The sequence below is a fragment of the Protopterus annectens genome, chromosome 17.part0, assembly GCF_019279795.1.
Source record: "Protopterus annectens isolate FY-2018-M chromosome 17.part0, PAN1.0, whole genome shotgun sequence".
Classification (NCBI taxonomy): Eukaryota; Metazoa; Chordata; order Ceratodontiformes; family Protopteridae; genus Protopterus; species Protopterus annectens.
The window spans coordinates 467,289,245-467,314,461 of NC_056751.1; positions in this window are offsets into that span (position 1 = coordinate 467,289,245).

The window sequence follows — 25,217 nt, forward strand, 5'->3', positions numbered from 1 at the left end:
AGTAGAAATGTAATTTTAACTAGTAATGACTATTTTAACTGTGACTCAAATGGACTTATTTATTTAGCATTGTGTGAGGTATGTCACTCCTTTTACGTAGGTACAACCGAACGTAAATTAAACAGAAAGATATACGAACACCATTACGATATACAGAACAGAAAGGAAACTAATGCCCTTTTTAAACATTCATTAACCTGTGTCAATTCTAGTTATACATTTTTTTTGTTTTAGAAGGTATTAAAAAGATGCTAGAGGGGGACAATGGGAAGATAGAATAGAATATAAAGAACTTTGGTGGCAGATAACATTACAAGCCACCTCTCCTCCAGGCTTGAATGAGAGCACTTCCATTGTACCCCTTTTAAAATTAAGGGCAGCAAAGTTATAAAATAAAATAAAAATCTTTTGCATGCTTTTATGTTTGTATGTTTTTAATAGATACTAACAGTATCTATTGTATCACGCTTGCAATTTTCAAATTTGACCATTAGAGAGAGCAAGTATTGTTTTACATTCATTTCTAAGCTGGTGTTGAATGTATTTCTTATGGAGCTTTTAACTTTCCCTTCTTTAACTTAATTGAATGCTTTTATTGGTCAAACTGTTCACTAGCAAGATATTTAACCTGTCAATTTACCTTAGAACCACATCTGATGAAGTGTTTGAAACGAAAACACTGTATTTTAATTGTCTGCATTTATGTGTTTACTATGTGTTTTGTGCACATATTAAATTGGTTTTAAAAGGCTTCTGGCTGGCTTCTGGTCTATTGGTACCTTGGATTTGGTTATTGGTCTAATTTTGGTACCTTGTGGCTGTTTTTTCTTGTTCATCTGCTAAATCTCACATTGTACAAGAAACATTTTATCAAACCTATGAACTACATTGCAGTCCATGGTATAGAGGGATGAAGCCCCATGATCAGCTCAGATAATTAGGGCTCATTTATCAGCAACAGAATCTGACAGGAAGGTTGGAAAAGATGAAATTAAGTGGCCTGACTACAGTTCGCTCAGCCTTGGGGGCAAAACTTCTCGGGCCTCAGCCTCAATATATCACCCATCTGGAATCATCACATTGACAAATACTGTATTGGTTAAAGACTTCTTTGCTGATTCTGGGAATGGCAGGTGTGAGTTGGAGCACACATATATCTCATTCCCTATCATGTAGACATTGAGCTATCATACAATGCCTAGTATATCAACTAACTCTAAGCACAAATGAATAGATTGGGCTATTATAGCTCCCTGGACAGGAGAAAATAGGTTGTATGGCTCTTGTCTAGCCTTTTATCCTGCTCAACTGCTATAGAGTCCTCACTGAGCTAATCCAATTACTGCAACAACCCTTGCAGCCTGTCCATTGCTGCCTGGGGTGTTATACCTAGGATGTGCATTCAGAAGAGATACATACCTTCAAAATGTTGGAACTGAAGAGCTATACCTCATCTTGTACTGTTAAGACTTATGGTAGCTGAAGACTTTCCCGCTATTCCCACCACTACACAGTAGTCTCTGAGAAATCCCAATCCACAAGTACAGGTCTTCCATCAGCCATTATCTTCTTACCTTTCACCCCTGTAAAATGTCCATGTGAATTAGTGTTCTATCCTGGTTAACAAATTCAAACAAAGTAAACAGATAATATATAGATAATAAAACAAATAAATAAATATATGATATACTAGGCCACCAATGCTGAAAAAGACTAATTTCTTATTTTGCAATCACAGACTGAAACAAAACTACCCTCTCCTTACCATATTATCTTTCAGCCAGCCTCTAGTGATGGCAATATGTAGGTGTTTTTAATTCCCAGTGTTCTCTTCGAAAATTCATTCTATTGATATGACATTGGGCCGGATTCAGGAAGCCTCCGTGTAAGAGTTATAACTCTTACACGGAGGCTGCAGTTAAACTGTGTGATGTCAGCATGTCATGCATATGCATGAGGTGCATGAGGCATGCTGAATCACACTGTAAGTCTTACACGGTCCATGTAAGACAGTAGAGGGCGTGTCCGTAGGCTAAGCCCTGCATGCGGACACGCCCCCGGAAGTCTAGAATGGCAGAAAGTAAACACCCACGAGAGAGGCCATGGAAATGTGAATAAACACACTACACAACACATACCCCACAGACCAGCAATGTAAAATGTAAAAGTGAACAGATGTTATAAAATGTAAAATGAAAACTTTTTTATTTTTTTTTAAAACCCCGTAAATGTTTGCTAATGCGTGCGCGGGTGTGCTACTAGCGCAACTGCAGTTAGCAATCAGTGGAAAAGGATACAAGAACTAAATATGCAAAGTAAGCCAAGAAGTAATAGCATAGTGGTAGAGTTTTCGGCTTAAGAGCAGACAGGCAAGGTTCGAGCCCACACAACATCTTTTTTTTTTTTTTGTAAATAAGCACTAAAAAGGCCCCTGACAGTATTGTTCAAATGTAAAAGTATTTCCTTTTGTAAAATGGAATGAAATGGATCATATATTTTCAAGTAATACAATAATAAAAATATTTAGAAATGTACTGATAGCTAAGCTGCTGTCAAACAAGGTGAGACAGAGTGCCCGTAGCTGAGTAGTGTTTCAAAGGTTGCAAATTGCTTGCCCGTAGCTAAGCACTGGTTTAACAGGCTCAAACTGTGTGCAACTAGCTGTGCTTAACTTAACATGCATGTTAATAGCCAATTAAGGTTTAACCCAGCACACACCATTTGCGCGGAGGTGCGCGCCGCGCCCACAAGCTAACCGCTGGGCAATGTTAAGCAATCTGTATCAAAAGTGCCTTTACACAGACACACCCCCTCAGCCTGTCTAGACAGTCATAAAAATTAAAAATCAGTGGTCAGATTCGAACCCAGGATATCATGCACTAGAGTCAAGGTAGTAAACCACTAAGCCATGACAGCAGCACTGGGAAATGCAGAAATAGCATATATATAGGATGTAATCCAAAATGGAGCATGATAAAGCAGTTTCTGTGAAGTTGATACAACTCCAAAATGGCCAATCATAGAAATGTGCGGGAAAATCGGCATATATAAGCCCCATAGGCGGGAATACACAGCATAAACGATTGTAGAATAGACCTGCAGGCAGAATGAGTGGAGTAGGGGAGGGACGTTGCTTTCGACCACAGCGGTGGGGCATTGAGGAGTCCAGATACATGGTCTGGCTCCTAGTTCATCATCATGAGGCCCAACTCATGCAGGGCCAGGTCTCATGGGGAGCATACAGGGCGGAGGCATGGGACCAGTTGGCTCATGATCTCACCAGTGTTACTGGGATTCCACGTACCGGTGAGAAGGTCCGTCACCACCATGTGGACCTGAAGCGATGCAAACAAGACCAGTTGACCCAATGGATCAAGGAGGCCCGGGATATGCCCAACGCCCCACTACTGAGTAAGTTACATTTTACTTATGTATGTAAGGAATTCAACTAGCTGATACCATGGAGATGTGTATTCCAATATTACTTGTTTTGTATTACAGCTGCAGGGCACATGACAGCAGGCTGGTGCGGATGCACCACCATGCAGGTTAGTAACCCCACCTAGTACTTGTAAATAAATATTATAGTGTAGCACTTAGCAGAACACTGCAGTGTATTCAGTAAAAGTAATTGAATGTGCAAGCAACAAGTGAAAGTGTGCAGGTATGGCTGTATCAAGTTCATCAGTATGTAAGTGAAACTGGAAATATAATTGATAGAAATAAATAGTTCTGTAATACAGATGTCCCACCATTAATTAAATGTAGTATAACCTGCAGTAGTCTCAAGAGTACAGCTTCAGAAGCTGAGTTATTCACATGTGAGATATATCCCCTGTTGAAATGCTGAATCATGACACAAGTGAGGCTGCTGGAAAGTGTTTGAATCACCACAGGTCTAATATGTGAACAAAGCCTAGAAGTACCAACCTGAACTGTGAAATAGCAGGATGTGTGAGAGTGACAGAAAGGGTCATGTATCAATAAATAAAGTAGTAATAACTCCTGAATATGTAAGCCTCAGTGTGGTTCTACAGAACTAAATGCATGTGGGAATTAAAAATTAACATCCCAAAATGATTTCAGTGTGTCTGAATCTTGAATGTTTAAGCCAAAATCTGTATATGGTGATCACAGTCAACAATTTTCAGATAGAATGAATGATTGTCTGACATACTAAATATCCATAGTTGTCCCCTGCCCTGTCATCAAAATGTAGCAGGATGATGTATCTGATCAAATTCAAAATAACTAGGATAGTGATGTATCTGTAACAGGTCTAGCATGATAGTCAATTAAAAATCATTTGAAAACTATTACCCACAAGTTAATTGTGTTTCTATTACAAATGTATATCAATGTATAATTTATGAATGTGTCAACATTTTCTTTCTCCACCCCACCCTATAATTGCAAATTAAAAAACTCACTAAATATTGGTATGTGAAAATTCCATTAACCATGGACATTTGTCCTGTTGTTTCAAAAATATATGCATGTCCGTTTGTTGCATGTGCCCTGTTCATACCTGCAAACCTGATGGCCTGTTGCCAGTAATCAACCCTGCATGTTGTTTGATTGTGTATTTCTGTTCAAATAATGCATGTGATATTGATATGCCTGTTGTTCAATGGTGTTAATATCTGGGTGTTTGTTTAATGGGAATACCAATGCATGTTGTTACAACTAATTTGAATGGAATAATATGCTACTAACCCAAACTAACATAACATACTCACAAACCTAGAACGCTTGGGAAGGCGGGTCCCAGCGGACCCACTTCTCCCACCTCATCTGGCGATTGCACCTGGCACTAGTGCCCAGGCCGGACCCTCCTCCGGTGGCCCTGTGCCACCTTCAGGTGGAAGCGCTGCAGGGGATGGGGCCTGTCCCCCCTCTGCAAGCGTGGCCGGAGGAGCCCGTCCACTCACCCTTCAAGGTGTCCGGTCTGTGGTCCGAAGGGAGATTCAAGACTCTGTTCTTGGGCCCCTACGCCAGCTTGAGGCCAGGGTGGCACAGCTTACGGGCATGCCCGTTGTCCCGCCTGCACAGCCCCCAGCACAGCCCCGTCCTGGGCTGTGAAGGAACAGTGGCAACTGCCTATGGGTGGGGATATCAGTTCCACTGTTGCCATCTGTGGGCTCATGTGCCCTGGATATCCCAACCTCCGTCCCCGTCAATTGTGTAACCCCCCACGTGTCATACACCACCCCTGTATGCGTCTTGTCTGTCTTGTCTGTTAACCTACCCAACCTACCTCCCCAGCTATACCGACTACCTTCACCTGACATACCACTCTCACCTGAAAAAAAAAAAAAAAGGGGCACTCTGTACCCACAAAAAAATTACGCCCCATACATAGCTGTCCATGTTGCACACATGTCCGCTGGACATTGAAACTGTTAATTACAATTGGTTGTACAACAGGTATTAATGTTGTCCTGGCACCTCTCTCAGGGGTGGAAGGTTTCAAATGTCACACCAAATTACATACAAATGCACAGCTGTTGCTGAGAAATACATGGGCAGCTATGGGCCTCACCTACATTCCTCCTGCAAATCCCAAGCTTGTTTCCCTACTGTCTTACCCTCTTTGTGACCCCTTTTTCACCACTTTCCTGTCACCCCTTTTTCTTTTCTTTCAAAGAAAATAAGCGGGTGTCTTGGCGTGTGTTAGCGGAGCTCACCGCCAGTGCACATGTGTGAGCTCCGCGCAAACGAGCGCAGACCTGGTTTTAAGTGCTTAAAAGTGCCTTTCACACTTTTGATTGACAGGTCCTGTACTCATTTCGAAAGAAAAATAAATTCCCACTGTCAGTCTCGAACCCAGGACCTTGGTAACACTAGCCTGTATCACCTACTACTAAGCCATGACTCTCATACAAGAACATACTGCTAAAATAAATATAACATGTAATAGTAGGAATCAATATAAAGGCAATATAGGATGTGTACTACCCAAAGCATGTCAGGTAGATTTTTACTGTCCGAATAACTGGATTCCCATATTAGTTTAGTGTTAACAGAAACAGCCCTGCTAATTGTTAGCTTGTACATAATAATGTAAGCTAATGTACATATATGAAAGTATGTATATGTACACACACACACATATATATATATATATATATATATATATATATATATATATTAATACATATGAAATATAGTTGTAGGTGTCAGTATTCATACACACTCACTACAGGAAACAGTGAAGATAAATGCAGCAACCAGAATCTACAACACAGCCTGACTCCTGTGAGACTTACTAACCCTTTTAACTGCTTAAAGGTGCCTTCAGCACTTTGATTGACAGGAACTGTACTCAATTTGAAAGCAAAAAAAAGCATACTATTAGGCCCTACCACAAGACCATTGTAACACTAGTCTGTATGACCTACCACTAAGCCATGACTCTCATACAGGAATATAATGCTAAAATAAGTATAACATGTAATAGTAGGAATGAAGATAAAGGCAATATAGGATGTGTACTACCCAAAGCATGTCAGGTAGACTTTTACTGTCCTAATTACTGGATTCCCATACTAGTTTAGTGTTAACAGAAACAGCCCTGCTAATTGTTAGCTTGTACTTAATAATGTAAGCTAATGTACATATATGAAAGTATGTATATGTACATATATATATATATATATATATATATTAATACATATGGAAATATAGTTGTAGGTGTCAGTATGCATACACACTCACTACAGGGAACAGGTGAGAGAAATGCAGCAACCTGAATTTACAACACAGCATGAATCATGAGAGACTTACTAACCTTCACACTCACAGAACACTGTCGACAGCATACCAGCATGGTCCACACCCTTACAATCTGAAAGGGCAACGCCTATCTCACATACCCTTTTATAGCACTGTCCTGAAATCACAGTGAGACATGCAATCAGTACACAACTGGCTGCATGCAATTAGCAAATGCTGCCTTACAATTGATACAGAGGCCATCACATGGACCTATGCAGATACCTACAAAAGCATCCAGTACTAACACTCCACACATGCAATACATTCATTGCACCAAACCGACGGAGAAAGAGAGAGAGAGAGAGAGAGAGAGAGAGAAATAAAGAAAGAAAGAAAGAAATAAAGCAATAAAGGCAGTGATAAAAAAAAAACTGCATCATCACAGCAACAAAACCAGCAGCAGCAGCAGCAAACAGCAAGTAGCACCAGTGACACAGCAACAGCTGAGACAAACACAGGTAATGCAAAGTAGCAGGTTAATACTGAGTTTACTGTGAAACCTCCAAATGTATCATAGTTCACTATCTATAGGTATGTCCATGAGATAGGTTGTGTGTACATAGTCTTGATATATATACATATGTAATATTGCTGTACATGTCTTCCATACTTAAAACTTCCATAGCTTAGAACACAAGGCCAGTTATGCATATGATGCAGTAGTTCCCAGGGTCAGTAGAGGTTCCTCCCCATTGGTGTGGGACCACTGTGTATGTATGGCACTGTTCAGGTACATATCCTGTAGTATGGCCAGGGTTTAATATCAGTCTGTAATGTGGTGCTATGTCCTCTAGGGGTGAATGTATCACACATCCAGGGATACCATTTTGTAACAGTGATGCTGTGTGTTCTGCAATGTTGAGGGTGGCCCTCAACTGGACATGTGAGATGATAGGGAGGTTACATTCATCTGTGATAACTAATTCTACTTGTGTAGGAGAATGGGGGGGGGTACCTGCACCTAAACTGTCTGCAACAATGTTGCCAATATCTGTGCATTTGGTGAATGTGAAGAATCTTACCACTGCTGACCACAGATGCCTTGCCTTCATGTGAATCTGCTCTGTGCTGCAGTAGCCTCCTGCTATTGATATACAATGTGCCTGTATCTGTAGTCCACTGGACAGGATAAATAAATGGTGTGCATACTGTCTGTGTTAGATATGTGTGTGCACATTACATGCACTATGTGGGATGTCTGTGGTAAGCTTTTGCAAAGGGGCCAGCAGTGTGTGTTGTGGCTTCCACTGGCCCAGTGGGCTGCATGGATAGCATCACAGTCCTAACTAGTGAATAACTGTGTAACTACATACATACATAGCAAGGTAGTGTACTGTGCTTGTGGTGTTGTTGGGATATGTATATCCAGGCTGAGTAATGTGTGTCCACATCACAGTGTTGGATGGCAACACACATACAGTATGTTGGGATGAACACCCAGAGTGTTTCAGAAGTGTTGCTTGTGCAGAAATATCTGGCCATTACCTGCGCATCCCCCACAACACACACACATGCAACATATGGCAGAAGTAGTATAGCAGTACACATAGGTTCATACTAGGCTATTTGCCCTAGGGCATTGATAAGCCTAGCCAGAATGTGTTTGTCTTTTGCCACCCAATTAAAATTTATTTTGCTATGCCCTTTTCCGAGGTTAGTATACTGTGCCTCTGTCTAACAGTGACATAAAAGTGACACCCGGGGTACAACTATGATCTCCCATCCACTCATCCAGATTCCTATGGAAGAGAGTCAATGAGGGACTCTGCCTAACCTGTACTGTGAGTTCATTACAGAGTGAAGGGAGCCTCTGGATTATGAATCTGTCCCTCCAGCATGTCCTATTTATTTCAGTGCTAAGGTTCAGGTCTCTTGAGCGTGTGGCTGTATGGGATTTTGATTTCCTGAGGTGCAGCATGTCCATTACTTCTGGGTTGGACATGGCTGTATACATCAGGCACAGATTGCCTCTGAACAGGCAGTATGCCATTGAGTCCAGCTGGATTTTCTTTAACCGGGCAGCATATGGCATCTGTTTGAGCCATTTGATCCTCTTGATGAGGTACTGTTGGGATTTTTCCAGTTGCTGTAGGTGTCTGGTTAGGTACATCCCAAAAGGGGCATTGTACTCAATTATAGGCCTGATGATGGATGAGTAAAGAGGCACGATGACCTCCCCTGATGTACATGTGAATCCCTTCATGATTAGCTGGGCTATATAACATGTTTTTTCAATCCACTTTGGCACGTGGTTGTCAAATGACAGATTGCTATCAAGTTTGTTCCCCAGGTCCCCAATTACTTCTTCTGTACTTAATGGCTTAACACCTATGTTGTACTTTGCCACCAATGTGGAGTTGTGGGTATCTTTGATGAATATTGATACTCCCCCTCCTTTTGTTGTTTGGTCCAAGTGTTGGGGCCGACAAGAATGGTAACAGGTATAACCTGGTAGTGCTGGTGTGCTCTTGGGAAACCTGAACCAGGTTTCTGTTACTGCACAGATATCGATGTCCATAATGCTAAGTAGAGTTTTGAGTGCATGTATCTTGAGGTTTAGACTTCTGGCATTGAGTAGCATTACTCTTAGTTCCTCGTCCTTTGTGATACCTATGGATGTGGGTTTGCCTTATGAGCCTTGCCTAATAAAGGCACTATGGGTGTAGCAAGAGCCATTGCCAAAATCCAAAAGCCCAGGGGTGACAGGTGCAAGTTGTTCCTAGCAAAGCATTGTGGCTTGTACAGCATATTATCCCAAGCTGACAGGCATTGGATCACCTTTGAATGACACCAGTACTTCAGTCAGTTGTTGAAAGTGATCATCTTGCCTTGATATTGTGGCATCATTCTTGGTGAGGGTAAGATGCTACTCAAGGTCAGGGTCATACTGTCTTGGGCTACATGTTCAGAGAGCTCCTTTCTGTCTCTTTTCATGTAGTCCAGGGGGTATATGTCAGGTCATTCACACCAGCATGGACAATGAGTGAGTCATATTTGTACTTGCCTTGGAGTGACTTGAGTGCTTGTGTTATGTGGTGGGTCATAGTGCCCGACAGGCTGCTCACTGTGACCCTCTCCTCTTTCAGCCTGGTGAACGTGATGTCAGTGTGCCTGATGATAGAGTCACCTATTACAAGTGCATGAGGTGTGTTGTTTACTGTTAAGGGCTGTGAGTGTTCAGCACATTGGCTTTGTGAGATATGTGTTGCATGTGTTTTGTTTTGGGGTAGCGGTTGCTTGGGTGTCTGCTTTGGAGGTCTCTGCTGCTTAGGCAGATCTTTATTTTGAGCCTCCGAGTATGTTTTTGTGTGGTTATGTGTTGGTTTTGCTGTCGTTGTAGGTCTATGTGAGACTGGAATTGTAGTGAGTGTGGTTTCCTTCTCCTCCTGACTGGTTATGGCAGTATTGAGTAGAGAGAGCCTAGCCTCCAGTTTGGTATATGGTTGCATCACTCACATGTGTTTGAATTTGTTGTTAGGAGGAGAGGGTTGTCTGCGTACATGAGGCTGTTATAACATTGCCTCTGGATTACCACACTCACCAGCTGGACTGGAGAGGAGATTGACAACTGACCTTTGGACATGCTAGAATATTATTGTGAATTCCGTAATAATTGAAAACAAGGTCCAGTGGGGAGTGAGGGTGTACTGATATTAATTTCTACTGCTGACTGATATAATAGCTTCAGTGAGCAAGTGCAAGGTAACTTAAGTGCAATGTGTTACAATTAACTAAATTCAAAAATGACAAGCAGTCACTTTCTTTCAAGTGTAACAAGGAAATAAGTACAGTAAGCAATGCAGATATCAGTAGTGATTCACAGAAGTGATGAGAAGCTGTGTATTATGTGGAATTAGCATACCAGTGAAATAACAAGCTAACAAATAACAAGCATATAAACAAAGCTAGATTCAGGAGGCTTGGATGTAGTGTATGCTACAGCAAACAAGGTGTACCAATGTCAGTAAGATACAGTTCAAATATGCAGGCACTATAAACCTTAAACCAGAAGTTCCCAGCTATGAATGGCAGAGTACAGCCTATTCTCACACAAGAGTGCAGACCACAAACCTTGTTAATGTTAAATAACTGGCCTGAAGGCCAACTGATTATACCAGAACTAATACACTTGGACACTGGGCTCTCAATCAGCAGTTCCCAACTTAGAAGGATGAAAGCTACCTGTCCTGCCACCACAGTGCTTGCCACAAACCTTCCTAATGTAAAACAACTGGTCTGAAGGCCAAGTGCTTAATCCAAAAGACTTAGAATGATAGCTACACTTGAATCAAGTTACAGCCAAGCAGTAATAACTACAATTTAATACTTCATGTATAGAATGTGTACCATATATTGCTGACATACTCTGCTGATATCCTGTTTGTGTACTTTTCCAGGAGATATGGCTCCAAAAGGAACCCTGCATACTCTGCTGCAGAGGACGAAGTGATCCACCAGAGCCTGGTGCGTGACTATGACATCCTGTTTTCACGCACCACCCAGAATCAGCAGGAGAGGTCTGCACTGTGGCAAAACCTTGTCAGCAGGATAAATGATGTTGGCATGCATGATAGGACATATGAGCAGGTGAGACATCACTGCAGTGATTTGATTAGAAATGTCCGCCAGCGTGCTGCAGATATCCGCAGGCAATAGGTTGCCACAGGTGGGGGTGGCCACATCCCCCCCTCACCAGACAGGAGGGGCTACTGCTAAGTGTCGTGGATCCAGCCCCAGAACAACAACAGCATCAGACTTGCATCATGATGGAGGTTGGATCCACACAGCAGCAAGACACTGAGCGTGCAGGTAAGATGCCATATGTACATATGACTGTTCTGTACACTGTTACTTCATGCATGCATAAGGTGTGCACGTGGTATGTATCTGTCATCATGATATGTAATTGTGCATGTGTGATACTGTCATTATGTGCAGCTGATGTGTATAAGGGAACTGGTGTACTACTGTACTGTATCATATGCAAAAACAATGGCACACTTGTGCCCACTGACATTACTTTCTTCATATTTCCAGGTCCCTCCCATCTAGCAATGAGGCAGGGCATACATGCTGGTGAGTGTGTTTATCATTACCTGAAAAACTATTTATAATACTGGTAAGAGTAGTGTAACTCAGTAGTATACATGCTGGTGAGTGTGTTTAATAATACCTGCAATACTCAAGTTAATACTAGTAAGAGTAGTGTAACTCAGTACTGATGTGTGTGTGTACTGTGGGGTGTGCATGTGTGCAAATGTGCCTGTGCCCATGTGTGCATGTGTGTGTGTGTCCATGAGTGCATGTGTCCATTTCTGAATGTGTGCATTTGTATTGAAGTGCATCACCGTAAAATATGTCTTGAGACTGTAATCTGTGTTCCCTGTTTTCCTCCCGTAGGTTCTGGTGCTGCTCTGGTGACCTGCAGCAGGGAACCTGAAGCTTGTGCCCCAGGTACTGATGATGAGGAAATGTCTATAATGGTGCAGGAAGGCGTGTCTGGGTCCGCCATTGGTCAGCCAATTGACAGTACACAGCTGTCAACCCCTTCAATGCGCACAGTCATCCTGCCGTTACATCCTTTGTCACCATTGTCCCTAGGTGATGGACAGTATGCATTGGGCATAGATCAGGGTAATGTGGTACCTGTGGTACATGCATCCCCACAAAGCAGCCATGAGCAGGGTCCTCCAATGGTACCACGCAGACAGTCGCCCATGGGTTCTCGTGGGGGCATCCATGGCCGTACTGCCTCTGGCCGACGTGCCCAAGGAGGTATGTCAACCTCCACTATGTTTCAGACTGTTATGCAGGCACAGGCGTGTATGGAAAGGTACACCAGACAGTGTCTGAGGGAGCTGACAGCATGTCAGATAGCCATGACAGATGGCATGCGTGACATTGCGAATGCTATTCGTAATTTCACAGATGTCGTTGACAGATGTTGTGGGGACATACAACAGCTGCTCCACAACCAGATGCCCATGGGCCAGGGCGATTGTGTGCGTTTGTGGCATCAACGTGGCCGTATGCCAGCAACAGCACCAGCTGGCAGTCGCCGCGGACAACAACAGGCCCACTCACGCACCTCAAGTGCCAGCAGCAGCCCCAGCAATTCTGGGTTAGTGCTGTCATCAGGACACCCCAGGAGACCATGTGCACGTGGCTCTGGACAGTCCCAACAGGGAACTGTGTCCAGTCAACACACTCCCGCTTCTGATGACAGTACCCAGTCTGGGTTAGTACCGGATACGGTCCGTAGCACACCTGCCAGACACAGGTACCGTGTCCATGCCCACAGACACTGATCTGGATGACCTGACAGGTGCAGTCTGTGGCTGTCCACAAAACCCTGTACATGGCAGACATTATGTGGGACTGTGTGCGTGCTTACACACATGCAGAAATGTAACACCTAGGGCAAACACATACACACACACACTGCACCAACACTGGTCCACCTTGTACTGCTGCCCCTCACAAACACACATACAAACACATGTCAATTGGTGGTACCAGTGGCTGGCTTGGGCATACCTAACCCACACCCTGTGCATATGATGACACTGTGCCACCTCCTGCATACTACATCAGTGCAGGAAAAGGTAAACACGTTGCTGATGCACAGGGTGACTACATAGATGTGTATAAGTAGTAACATGTTGGTAACTGTTCACTGTTCCACTATGATTGTGTGTATATCCCAGCATTCCTGCTGCAGTAACTGTATGAATGTCCTGAATTGTTATCTGCACCCATACTTCTTACCAAAGTGTACCAGCTGCACACCATCACATGCTACCATTGACTATGGGAATGTGCATCATGTGCTGTATTGTAGATTCAGCTATATGTATCTGTTCTGTCACACATGCATTTACACACACCCTGCTAACCTCACATATGCACACACTCACCTGCCATTTCCATTATTTATTACCCTACATGAGTAGCTGTCGACACATGACAGGTACACATTTGAAAAGTGCACTATTTGGATTACTACCGATTTCCTCTTCTCTACCTGTACTCACAGGGTGCAGGCAACCTCATTAGTTTAAAAGTGTAATGTGCATCAGGTACTGTGGTTCCCTGATTGCCACATCCAACAATGCACACACAGAAACATCCCACATCCACACACTTGCCACATTCAGGTTTCAAAACACTATCTAGGTATGTTCTGGTACATGTGCGTGTTACAGTAGCATGTAGCACTATACTGAGTACTGGCAGTTGTCTGCTGTCATGTTGTTTGTATAGGGTGCTGTAAACATCACTGTTTGTTAAGGGAAATGTGCACCCTGCAATGCGTAGCCCCATTTGGCAAAAGCCACATCCCACCCCAGCATTGTGCACACACACTAACCCCACTCACACTAAAACAAATACTTTCCATTTGCAAGATTCAAACCCCTACTTAACTGTGTTATGACACTAGAGACAGACACATTAGCAGAGTGCACTATTTGCATTAGTGGGAGAAATTTTTTCTAATGCTGTCCTTAGAGGGTGCTGACATCATCTGTGTTTAGGAAGAGGGATGTGCACCCTGTAGTGTGTTTAGGAAGAGGGATGTGCACCTTGTAGTGTGTTCTCCCAGTTGGCAAAAGGCACTTTTCCCTCATAGCATCATGCATACACACAAATCCCACTCACACTAACTCACATACATTCCCTTTGGAGAATTCAAACCCCTACCTAACTATGTTATGACACTAGAGACAGACGCATTAGCAAAACACGCTATACAAATTACTAGGGAGCTTTAATTCAGGTAACATAGTTATAGAGTGCTGACATCATCAGTGTTTCAAAAGGGGAATCTGCATCCTGTAGTGTACTTTCACAGTTGCTAATAGGGGCATTTCCCGCACACACATAGATGTGTTTGAGGTTTGCATATGTGGGGGATCCAGTACTCCAGTGTGATTAGTATATGGTTCGATTGCAACAATGAGGGATATACTTCAAGTGGTGAGCATTTTGTACTCATGTTTGTGATGATCAGGTCTAGTATATTTTCCCCTCTTGTGGGAATGTTGACTACTTGTTCCATAGCTAAAGAGTTTCTGAACTATGGGAATCCTAGAGCTTGGGTATTGTGGCTTGAGTAATGTTCACAGTCTATGTTTGGGTAGTTGAAGCCACCCAGTATGATGGTGTTTGCAGAGAAATCTATACTCTCCTGTGTCATCATGAAGGCTGTGTGGGATTCCTGAGTTTGAGAGGGTGATGTAAGAGCTCCTCTGTGTCTCTTTCCATGTGGTCCAGGAAGGTACGTCTCAGGTTGTTCACACCAGCATGGACAATGACTGCCTCATACTTGTACTTGCTGTGGAGTGACCTGAATGCTTGTGTTATGTGGCACATTCTATCACCTGACAGGTAGCTAAATGTGACCCTCACCTTGCTCAGTCTGGAGAGTGGGACTTCAGTGTGTCTGACTATGGCATCACCTTTTATAGGTGTGTCACACATTGTGTTTGGCCTTATGGGCTGTGCCTGTTAAGAACACTGACTTTGTGAGGTCTGTGTTGCTTGTGATATGTGTTCATGTGGGATGCAGCGTGTCTGGCCATGTCATTTCTGTCCGTGGTCTGGTAAGTATCACCTTTGGTGACATAGGTATTCATATGTCAGCTGGTGAGCATTTGCAGTGTTACCTACTGAAAGTGGTACAGCTTGTTTGTTGTACAATGGACTACATGTAGCCCTGCTTACAGTAGCTATGTTTGCATGCATGTTTCCTTGCAGTTACCCTGGAATACTGATCCGACCTGCCATGCAGAGTTACACAGCTTCTGTGGACTCCTAGTGACATCTGCATAGCTTACTATATGTATGTTCATGTCTCACTTGACAGAATGTCACTGTTTCTCCTGTTCACATGTATGCTCCCTGTGACACTTTGCATATGACTTACCTGGCATCTGTCCACGTGAGCAGTCATATATGCCACTGCAGGACTCTAAACCTGATGATGCACACACTCAAAACATTCCTCAGCATGGAGAACATTGCTATCTGTGCAGTAACAGATACCGGATTCAGGGCTACCAACAGCACCCCAGCACTACCAAGTTATACCTCATACCATGCTTTTCATGCCCAAAACTTGCACAAAACCACAAAAGGAGGGGGTGTATTGATATTCATCCAAGATACCCACACCTCCAGGTTGGTGGCAAAGCACCAAATGTCAGAGACTATCCATATGCAAGTAACAATGGGTAAAACTGCCTTCCAGGTTATAGCCTGCTACAGACCACCCTCACAAACACAAGAACAGCACTTGGCCTTCCTGAAAACAGTTGGAAATATGTAGGTCTGTCCATACACCATTATATTGGGTGGGTTAAACTACCCAAACATAGACTGGGAGCATGACTGTAGCTCCAACACCCTAGCCCAAAGATTACTAGAATTTATATACCAAAATGCTATGGAACAACTTGTTACCACTCACACAAGAGGGAAAACATACTGAACCTGATCATCACCAACATGGGGACTCTATGCTCCAGACCAGAAGTGTATCCCTCACTGGTAAGATCAGACCATAAACTAATCTCACTGGATATTCACATCCCAAGGCCACCGCCTGCACAGAAGAATACAGTCAACAACTCATGTAAAGCATGTTCACACTCCTCATAAATGATGTGGAAACCTTCAAAGCCCCCAGGCCTGTTGTAAATATGGACCAGACTGCAGATACCTGTATAAAGGCATTCTATGGACACCTTCAGGAATGCATGGATCATGCAATCCCAAATAAAAGCAAGACCCAATCCTCCAAAGGCAGATGTCCAGTGTGGTGGACACCAGCCATAAACAAACTATACAATAGAAGGATGAAGCTACTAAATGATACACCAAACTCCCAAAATGTGAAGGCATCACTGATGAGTATTAGAAGAAAATACAGGCACTCATAAGATTGTCTAAGGCCATCTTTGAGAGAAGATTCCACAAGACACTGAGGATAATCACAAGGCTTTCTTGAGTTATGTTAGGAACCTGGGTGGTAATTCCCAGATATGCTCAGAGGTAGTCCAAGATGTCAAAAGAAATACCAAACACACAGACATTGCCAACATCCTAGTGGACAGGTTCACTGCTCACTTCTCCCCCCCTCCACACCAAAAGGGCAAATATTTCTCCCAGCAGAGTGCTGCCCCCCTGACATCTCAGATGCTCAGGTAAGAGCCGCCCTCTCCAAAGCAATAAACACTGCATCAATGGGACCAGACAGTGTCCCAGGCTGTGTCCTACATGAACTCCAAGAAGAGCTACACCCAGACATAACACTACTGTTCAATCCCAGCCTTACTACACGATATGTGGCCAAAGAGTGGCGTACAGCAACAGTGGTCCCTCTACATTTAGGTGGTGCCTTAACGGATCCTGGACACTATCGCCCCATAAGTCTGAATAGCTTGGTCTGCAAAGCTATGGCAAGGATCATCATGAACCTCATAAATATAGATATTGGGGACCTACAGACACTGCATCATACACCGTTTGGCTTTGTTAATGGCAGATCCTGCCTCTCAAACCTGTTTGATTTCTTTGAAACAGTCACCAAGGCCACTGTCAAGTGGAAGGTGGTCTACACAGCCTACCTGGACCTTGCATAAGCCTTTAATACAATACCCCACTTGTGCATTCTAGGGAAGCTCACCAGTGTACATATTAACCCCTATGTCACTACATATATTGCACAGTGGCTCAAGGGCAGAACACACATGGTTAGAATTGCTGGAGCCATGTCAGCCTCAAAACCAGTTACAAGTGGTGTCCCACAAGGCTCAGCCCTGAGATCTGTCTTGTTCAGTATATATTTATCAGAGGTACAGGCCAACATGGAAGGACTGTGGCTGAGCAAGTCACAGATGACTGCAAACTGGACGCCATAATCAACTCTCCAGCTAACACACACATCCTCCAAAAGGGCCTCTTAGAAACAGACGACTTGTGCCACAGCCATGGCCTCAAGCTGAATGCCAAAAAGTGTATAGTCACCCCCTTTGGCAAAAACAAAGTGACCACAAAGTACCACATATGTGTTAATCCATTAAGTACAGAAGAAGGAATTATGGACCTTGGGGTACACAAGTTGATAGCATTCTCTCATTTGACAACCACATGGCCAAAGTGGTTAGAAAAACATTTTATATAGGCCACCTCATCATGAAGGGATTCACATGTAGATCACGGGAGGACATTGTGCCTCTTTACTCATCCCTCATCATGCCCATAATTGACTAAAATGCCCCTGTCGGCATGCACCTTACCAGACACCTGCAGCAACTGGAAAGACCACAAAAGTACCTCAACAAGAGGATCAAAGGGCTCAAACAGATGCCACATACTGACTGGTTAAAGAAACAGCAGCTCTACTCAGTGGCATACTGCCTCTTCATAGGCAATCTGTGCCTGACATATAAAGCCATTTCAAACCCTGACTTAATGGTCATGCTGCACCTCAGAATATCCTAATCGCATCAAGCTACACGCTGGAAAGACTTGAACCTCAGGAGTGATATACATAGGACATGCTGGAGGGACACATTCATAACTCAGAGGCTCCCTTCACTCTGGAATATTATCCCAATACAGGTTAGGCAGAGTCACTCAGTGACCGTCTTCAAGAGGAATATTAATGACTGGATGGGACATTGCAGGTTTACCCTGGGTATCACTTATGTGTCACTGTTAGACAGAGGCACAGTATACTAACCTTGGAAAAGGGCATAGCAAGATAGATTTGCAATGCATGGTGAAAGCCACACACATTCTGGCTAGGTTTATAAATGCCCTAGGGCAGATAGCCTAGTATGAACCTATGAACCTATGTATCTTGTTCACCATTGGCCCTATGTGCTGTTAATCACCAGTGCAATCTCAATACTATGGTATCATGTGCAAAGGTCAGTTGTCAGTCACCTCTATGGTACAGTTGTGGAATATGTGAGTCATGTAGTAATGTCACAGCTGCCACATGTACACAGTCAACCCTATCCCCTACCCATGGATGTACAACACATGTATGAGATGGAAACACATAGCCAAACTGTGGACTAAGCACTCTGAACCCAGTACTGGCATAACCTGTCAGGTGGCATGAAATACTACAGTGACTGCAGTACCAGTCTGATGTAGACATACACTGACAGCAATACAAGCACAGGAACACACCGGGCCATTCGTGGAGCCTAAGAATGGCATCCTGCCTGAGTGGCAGACACCTCTGCAGCTGGCACACAGGCATACATTAGGCCTGAACACAGCACGCATAACAAATAGCACACAAATCCTGTGAAGCAAACAAGCACAGTCTGTACAGCTATAAACCACTCCTGCTGCAGTTGTATTAGGTACTTTTATTGCCCGGTACAGTGAGGTCATGCTCACCAGGCGGACAAGGTGATGGTCACAGTGATATGCTCATGGGGCACTATGGTCCACCACATAACACAAGCATACAGGTCAGTTAGATGCATGGACACATATGACTCAGTCATTGTCCATGCCACTACAGCTGACGTGTGATGTCCCTCACTGGAATACATGATAGGGAACATGGAAGGGCTGACTGAGCAAGTAGCACAGGCTGGTAGAACCCTGACCTTGGTTGGCATCATACCCTCACCAGGAATGCTAACATATTACTGAATGCTAATGAATTACTGTAGCTACAACACCCTAGCTGAAAGGTTCTTAGCATGCAGTCACTGCATTGCTATGGAACAACTTCTTACCAGTCCCACAACAGGTGAAAATGTGCAGCACCTGTTCATCAACAACATGTAGACTATATGCCCCAGACCAGGTGTGTATCCCTCACTACTAGGTTGATAGCATCTACATCTCACACTGTATATACACATCCCACATGCAGCACCTGCACAGAAGACCACAGTCATAATGTTACCCAGTGCAAATACCATGTATTCACATGTGGCAGGCATTACACATGGTAACTATTGAAGGTCACAGGTACATATGTGTATTTGGCACACACATACATCATGTGTGCATTGCCATAACTTGTTTAATCGATGTCATGCATTATTGTGAGAAACAACCTGCACACATGGGCATTCTGTGTGAGCAAAACACACATGACATGTCTGGAATCAAAAGCCATAAATAATTGTGCTATTGTTTAGAAATGGGTATGTGCATCCTGTAGTGTGTTTTCCCAGTTGCCAAAAGGGATGTTTCTTTCATACAAACTTATACACTCACTAACCCCCCTTCATACACACTTGCTGGATTCAAGCCCCTACCTAACTATGTTATGACACTAGAAATGGACGCATTAGCAGAGTGCACTATTTGCATTACTGGGAGATTGCTTTTCTCCTGATATACTTATAGGGTGCTGACATCATCGGTGTTTAGAAAGGGGAATGGGCATCCTGTGGTGTGTTTTCACAGTTGCCAAAAGGGATGTTCCTTTTATACACACTTACACACACACTAACCCCCCCTTCACACACACTTGCTGGATTTAAATCCCTACCTAACTATGTTATGACACTAGAGACAGACGCATTAGCAGAGAGCGCTATTTGCATTACTGGGAGATTTTTTTTTCTCCTGATATACTTATAGGGTGCTGATATCATCAGTGTTTAGAAAGGGGAATGGGCATCCTGTGGTGTGTTTTCACAGTTGCTAAAAGGAACATTTCCCTCACACAGACTTGCACAAAGACCAACCACAATCACCCACACACACACACTCTGGATAAGCTGTCATTCCCTAGGGCAAACAGCCTAGTGTTGACCTCTACACCCATATGATTAACTGTCAGATGCACATTATTTGGTGCTGATAGCAGTGTTTGCAGGTTTTTATTGCCATAACATTTCCTGTTTGTATGAACAACTTGTGTATCTGTGGAAGATGTTTGCATATGGGGGAAATCCACTATATCATGTATGTCTCTGTAGTCATTTAAGTGTGAGCACTGGTCAGATTGCTATAATGTTGTTGGTTAGTGGAATAACATGTACATATACCAGATATATGTGGCAAAATGCTAAACTGATATTTGGACTAAGTGTGTGAGCATGCCCAGTTCAGCCTTCCCATGGCATGTTGTGTGAAAGATGTCTCATTTATCAATGTGTGTGAGCATGCCCAGTGTGAGCTTTCCATATGTTGAACTCTGCAGCCCATCACATTTGTGGATGAGTGTGAACTTCAACAAATATCTCCTGTTTATGGTTGTGTGTTCTGTGTCATGTTGTGTAGTTACTGTCCAAATGCTTTTTGTGTGAACACAACAGGGATTATACTGTGCCTGCAGGGTTTGCATGGGATACTTTGCATACAATTGTCAACATCCGTTCATACTGACCTAACACTGTAGTACTGTATAGTGTAGTGGTTCAGTACTTTCACTGTGGTGGACAGTATCCTGGGCTTTAGTCCTATCACTGCTTTACATTTCCATAGTGAGCACAACAGCCTGGTTAGGGTCCAGTTGTGCACATCTGACCATGTGGCATTATGTTCAGATATTAACTACTTACAACAGCCTCGTCCAACATCAGTAGTGTATTCCACAACATAGGTGTACATTGGCAAACACTACCGATGTGCCCTAGGCCATTTCTAATGCTAGTCAGAGAGTGTGTTTGTCCTTCAACACATTGTAAGTGTAGTTTACCATGACATATGTCATGTTTAGTATACTGTGCCTCTGTCTACCCGTGACATAACAGTGATACCCAGGGTAAACCTACCATCTCCTATCCACTCATTAAGATTCCTGTTGAGGAGAATCAACGAGTGACTCTATGGATAACCGATACTGGTAGTTTACTCATGCGTGGCGGTGGCTTCTGTGTTATGGATAATGCAGTACAGCTTGTCCTATGTATGTCAGTGCTGGGGTTCAGGTCCCTCATGTGCATAGCTCACTGCCATTCAGATTGTACAAGGTGCAGCATGTTCATTGATTCCAGCTTGGACATGGCTTTCTACATCAGGCACAGATTGCGTCTGGGTGGCCAGCATGGCAGTGTGTGGAGTTGCACTCTGTTTAATCAGGCAACACATTACATCTGTTCAAGCTCTTTGATACTCCTGGTGAGGTACTGTTCTGGACTTTACAGTTGATGGAGGTGTCTGCTGAGGTACACCCCACAGGGGCTGTTGTAGTCAATTGTAACGCTGATGAAGGATAACTGCAGAACCACAATGACCTCCCCTTATCTAGATGTCATAACCTTCATGATTAGGTTGGTATATGGATTGTTTCTGTTAACACTACAGCCACATGTTTGTCCAATGCAGGATATCTATCACCTTGTGTACCCAGGTCTGCCATTACATGTTAAGTATGTAATGGGTTAACACCTATGTGGTAATTGGTGGTCACTTACTGTATATCCACAGAGGTTGACTATACAGTTTTCTCCATTTAACTTGCTGACATGGCTATGGCACCAGTTGTCTGTTTCTATGTGGCTCTTTTGTGGGATGCTTGTGTCAGCTGGAGTGTCAGATATGTTGGGCAGTTTGTAGTCCTCTGCAAACATGTTCAGGCACAGTCCTTACATGTTGGCCTGTACCTATGGGGCATATATACCAGACGGGGAAGGTCCCAGGACCAAGCTTTGTGGGATACCTGTAATATGTGGTTTGTAGTCTGACATGGCTGCAGCATGTCTGACCATGTCAGTTCTGTCGTTGGTCTGGTTTGCAACCCTTCTAGTGACATAGGGGTGTATATATAAGCTGGTGAGCATATCTATATTGAACACGTAGGGTATTGTATGGAAGGCTTTGCAAGGTCCATCTACGCTGTGTGGACCACATTGCCCTCATCAGTGACCTCAACTACTGTTTCAACTGAGTCACACATGTTTAGGGGCAGGGTCTGCACTTAATAAACCCACACTGGGTAGGGTCAGGTGTCAATAGATCCCCAATATCTTTATGTCTGCGGTACATGCTGATCCTTTCCATAGCTGTGCAGACCAAGCTTCTCAGGATTCTGTGGTGGTCGTTTTTAGTATCCATTCAGGCGACACCTTTCCTGAGAACGACCACTATTGTTGTACACTGCTCTTTGGGTACATATCATGTGGTAAGGCTGACATAATGTCAGGGAGGCAGCAGTCTGCTGGGAAAGATATTTTGCATTATGGGGGGGGGGGTTGCACTGCACCTGTCAGGATGTATGTTGGCAATACGTGTGTGTGTTTGGTATGTTGTTTGTAATATTTGTGTGATCCAGAGCATATCTGGGAATTCACAACACGCTTCCTACCATCAGTTGCAGCAGCCTTGGGATTATCCTTAGTGTCCTGTACAATTTGTATCATAATAGGTTCATAGGTTCATACTAGGCTATCCACCCTAGGGCATTTGTAAGCCTAGCCACAATGTGTGTGGCTTTTGCCACCCCTTGCTATGTGAATATTATGGCCATTTATGATTTACTTAGCTGTGCCTCTGTCTGGACATGACACAGTAAAGACCCCCAGTGTTAATCTACAATTATCCATCCATTTTGCAAACTTCCTGTTGAAGAGTGTCAGTGAGGGGCTCTGCCTAACATGTAGTGGTAGTCTGTTCCAGGGTGTGGTGAGCCTCAGTGTTAGGTATCTGTCCCTCCAGCACATCCTATTTGATTATGTGTTGAGGTTGACATCTCTGACTCACAGAGCTCCGATGGCTTAGAGTTTTCTGGGGTGGAGCATGTCCATTACTTCTGTGTTGGACATGGACTTGTACAACAGACATACAATGCCTCTGTGTAGGCAGTATGTGACTGCATTCAGCTGTGGTGTCTACAGCCAGGCAGCATATGACATATATTTGAGACCCTTTCTAACTCTTGGTGAGGTACCTTTGAGGTCTTTCTAACTGCTGCAGGTGCCAGGTAATGTACATCCCAAATGAGGCATTGTACTACATTATGGGTCTGATAAGGGAACAGTATAGGGGCACAATGACCTTTGTTGACGTAGATGTGAATCCTTTCATGATACAGTGTCCAATATAGACAGTCTTCCTAGCCAAATTGGCAATGTGACTGTCACATAACAGGTTACTGTCCACTTGTGTCACTAGGTCCCTGATTACTCCTTCCATACATTATGGTTTACCACCTATGTGGTAATTTGTGTGTACCTTGTTTTGTATTTGATGGTACATTCATACTGTCTACTGTCTTCAGGACAGCGGGGTGGGGTTCCTGTGTGTGAGAGTGTGGTCTGTAGCATGCTATAGACTGTACAGAAGTCTTGCCTACGGTTAGTTGCACATGGGTGGACTGCAATGACGTAAGCATTGTCAGTTAACTTGACATATAGGTATCTGTGCTGAATCTGGATACTCACCCTCCTTTTATGTTTTGTTCCAGGTTTTAGGGCCATAACACGTGATATGTAGTATTACCTGGTAGTGCTGGTGTGTTGTCATGAGGCTTGCAGCAGGTTTCTATCACTGGACAGACATCGATGTTCTCCATACTGGGGAGGGCCTCAGGAGCATGCATATTGAGGTTTACACGTCTGGCATTGATCAGCATTACCCTTCTGTTTCTTTCCAGTTTTGTTTTCTATGGTGGTGGGTTAGTCTTTTTGGCCTTGCCTACAAAAGGATCTCTGTAGGTTGCAAAAGCCTTAGGCAATATCCAGACGCCCATGGGTTACAGGTGCAAGCCATCCCTGGAACAGCAACATGTCTCACTATGGAGTCACCTATTACAACTGTATCAGGCATGTCGTTTCTCCTTCTGTCCTGTGACTGTTTGGCACACCAGCTTTGTGTACTATGTGTTACATGTGCTATGTCTGGAGGTTGTTTTATTGGGTGTCTGCTTTGGAGGCTTGTGTTGGTGTTGTGTGTTTGTAATTAGGGCCTCTGGGAATGTTTTTGTGTTTATGTGTTTGGTTTACAGTTGTTGTAGGTCTATGTGGGACTGGGTTTGTGGTGTATGTGGTTACCTTGTCCTCCTGACTAGTTTTGACAGTACTGATTTGGGGTGCTCAGGCTCCGGTTTGGCTACCTGGTTGCATCTATCACATATATTTGTATTTATTGGGGTGAGTTGTTGTTGTTTGTGTACTTGGGACAGGTGTCACATTGCCTCTGGATTCACAGATTCTACTTGTTTTGTCTGGCCTTAGTGGATTGTATGTGTGGACACATTTTATTGCCATACTAGTGATCACTGATTACTTCACTTTTTATGTTTGATCTATCATGTGGTTGCTTCCTCATTCTCTTCAATGGTTTAGTAATTGCTGGAGTCCAGCATGCCAGATGCCTGGGTGTATGGCATTGTGTCTTGTTATTATTTGTGATTGCAGACTCCAAGCACTCTTGGCTGTGTTCATGGAATGCCTGTATAACATGTTCTGCAGTGTGTCCCATATTCTGGACTTGCACAGGGCCTTTCATGG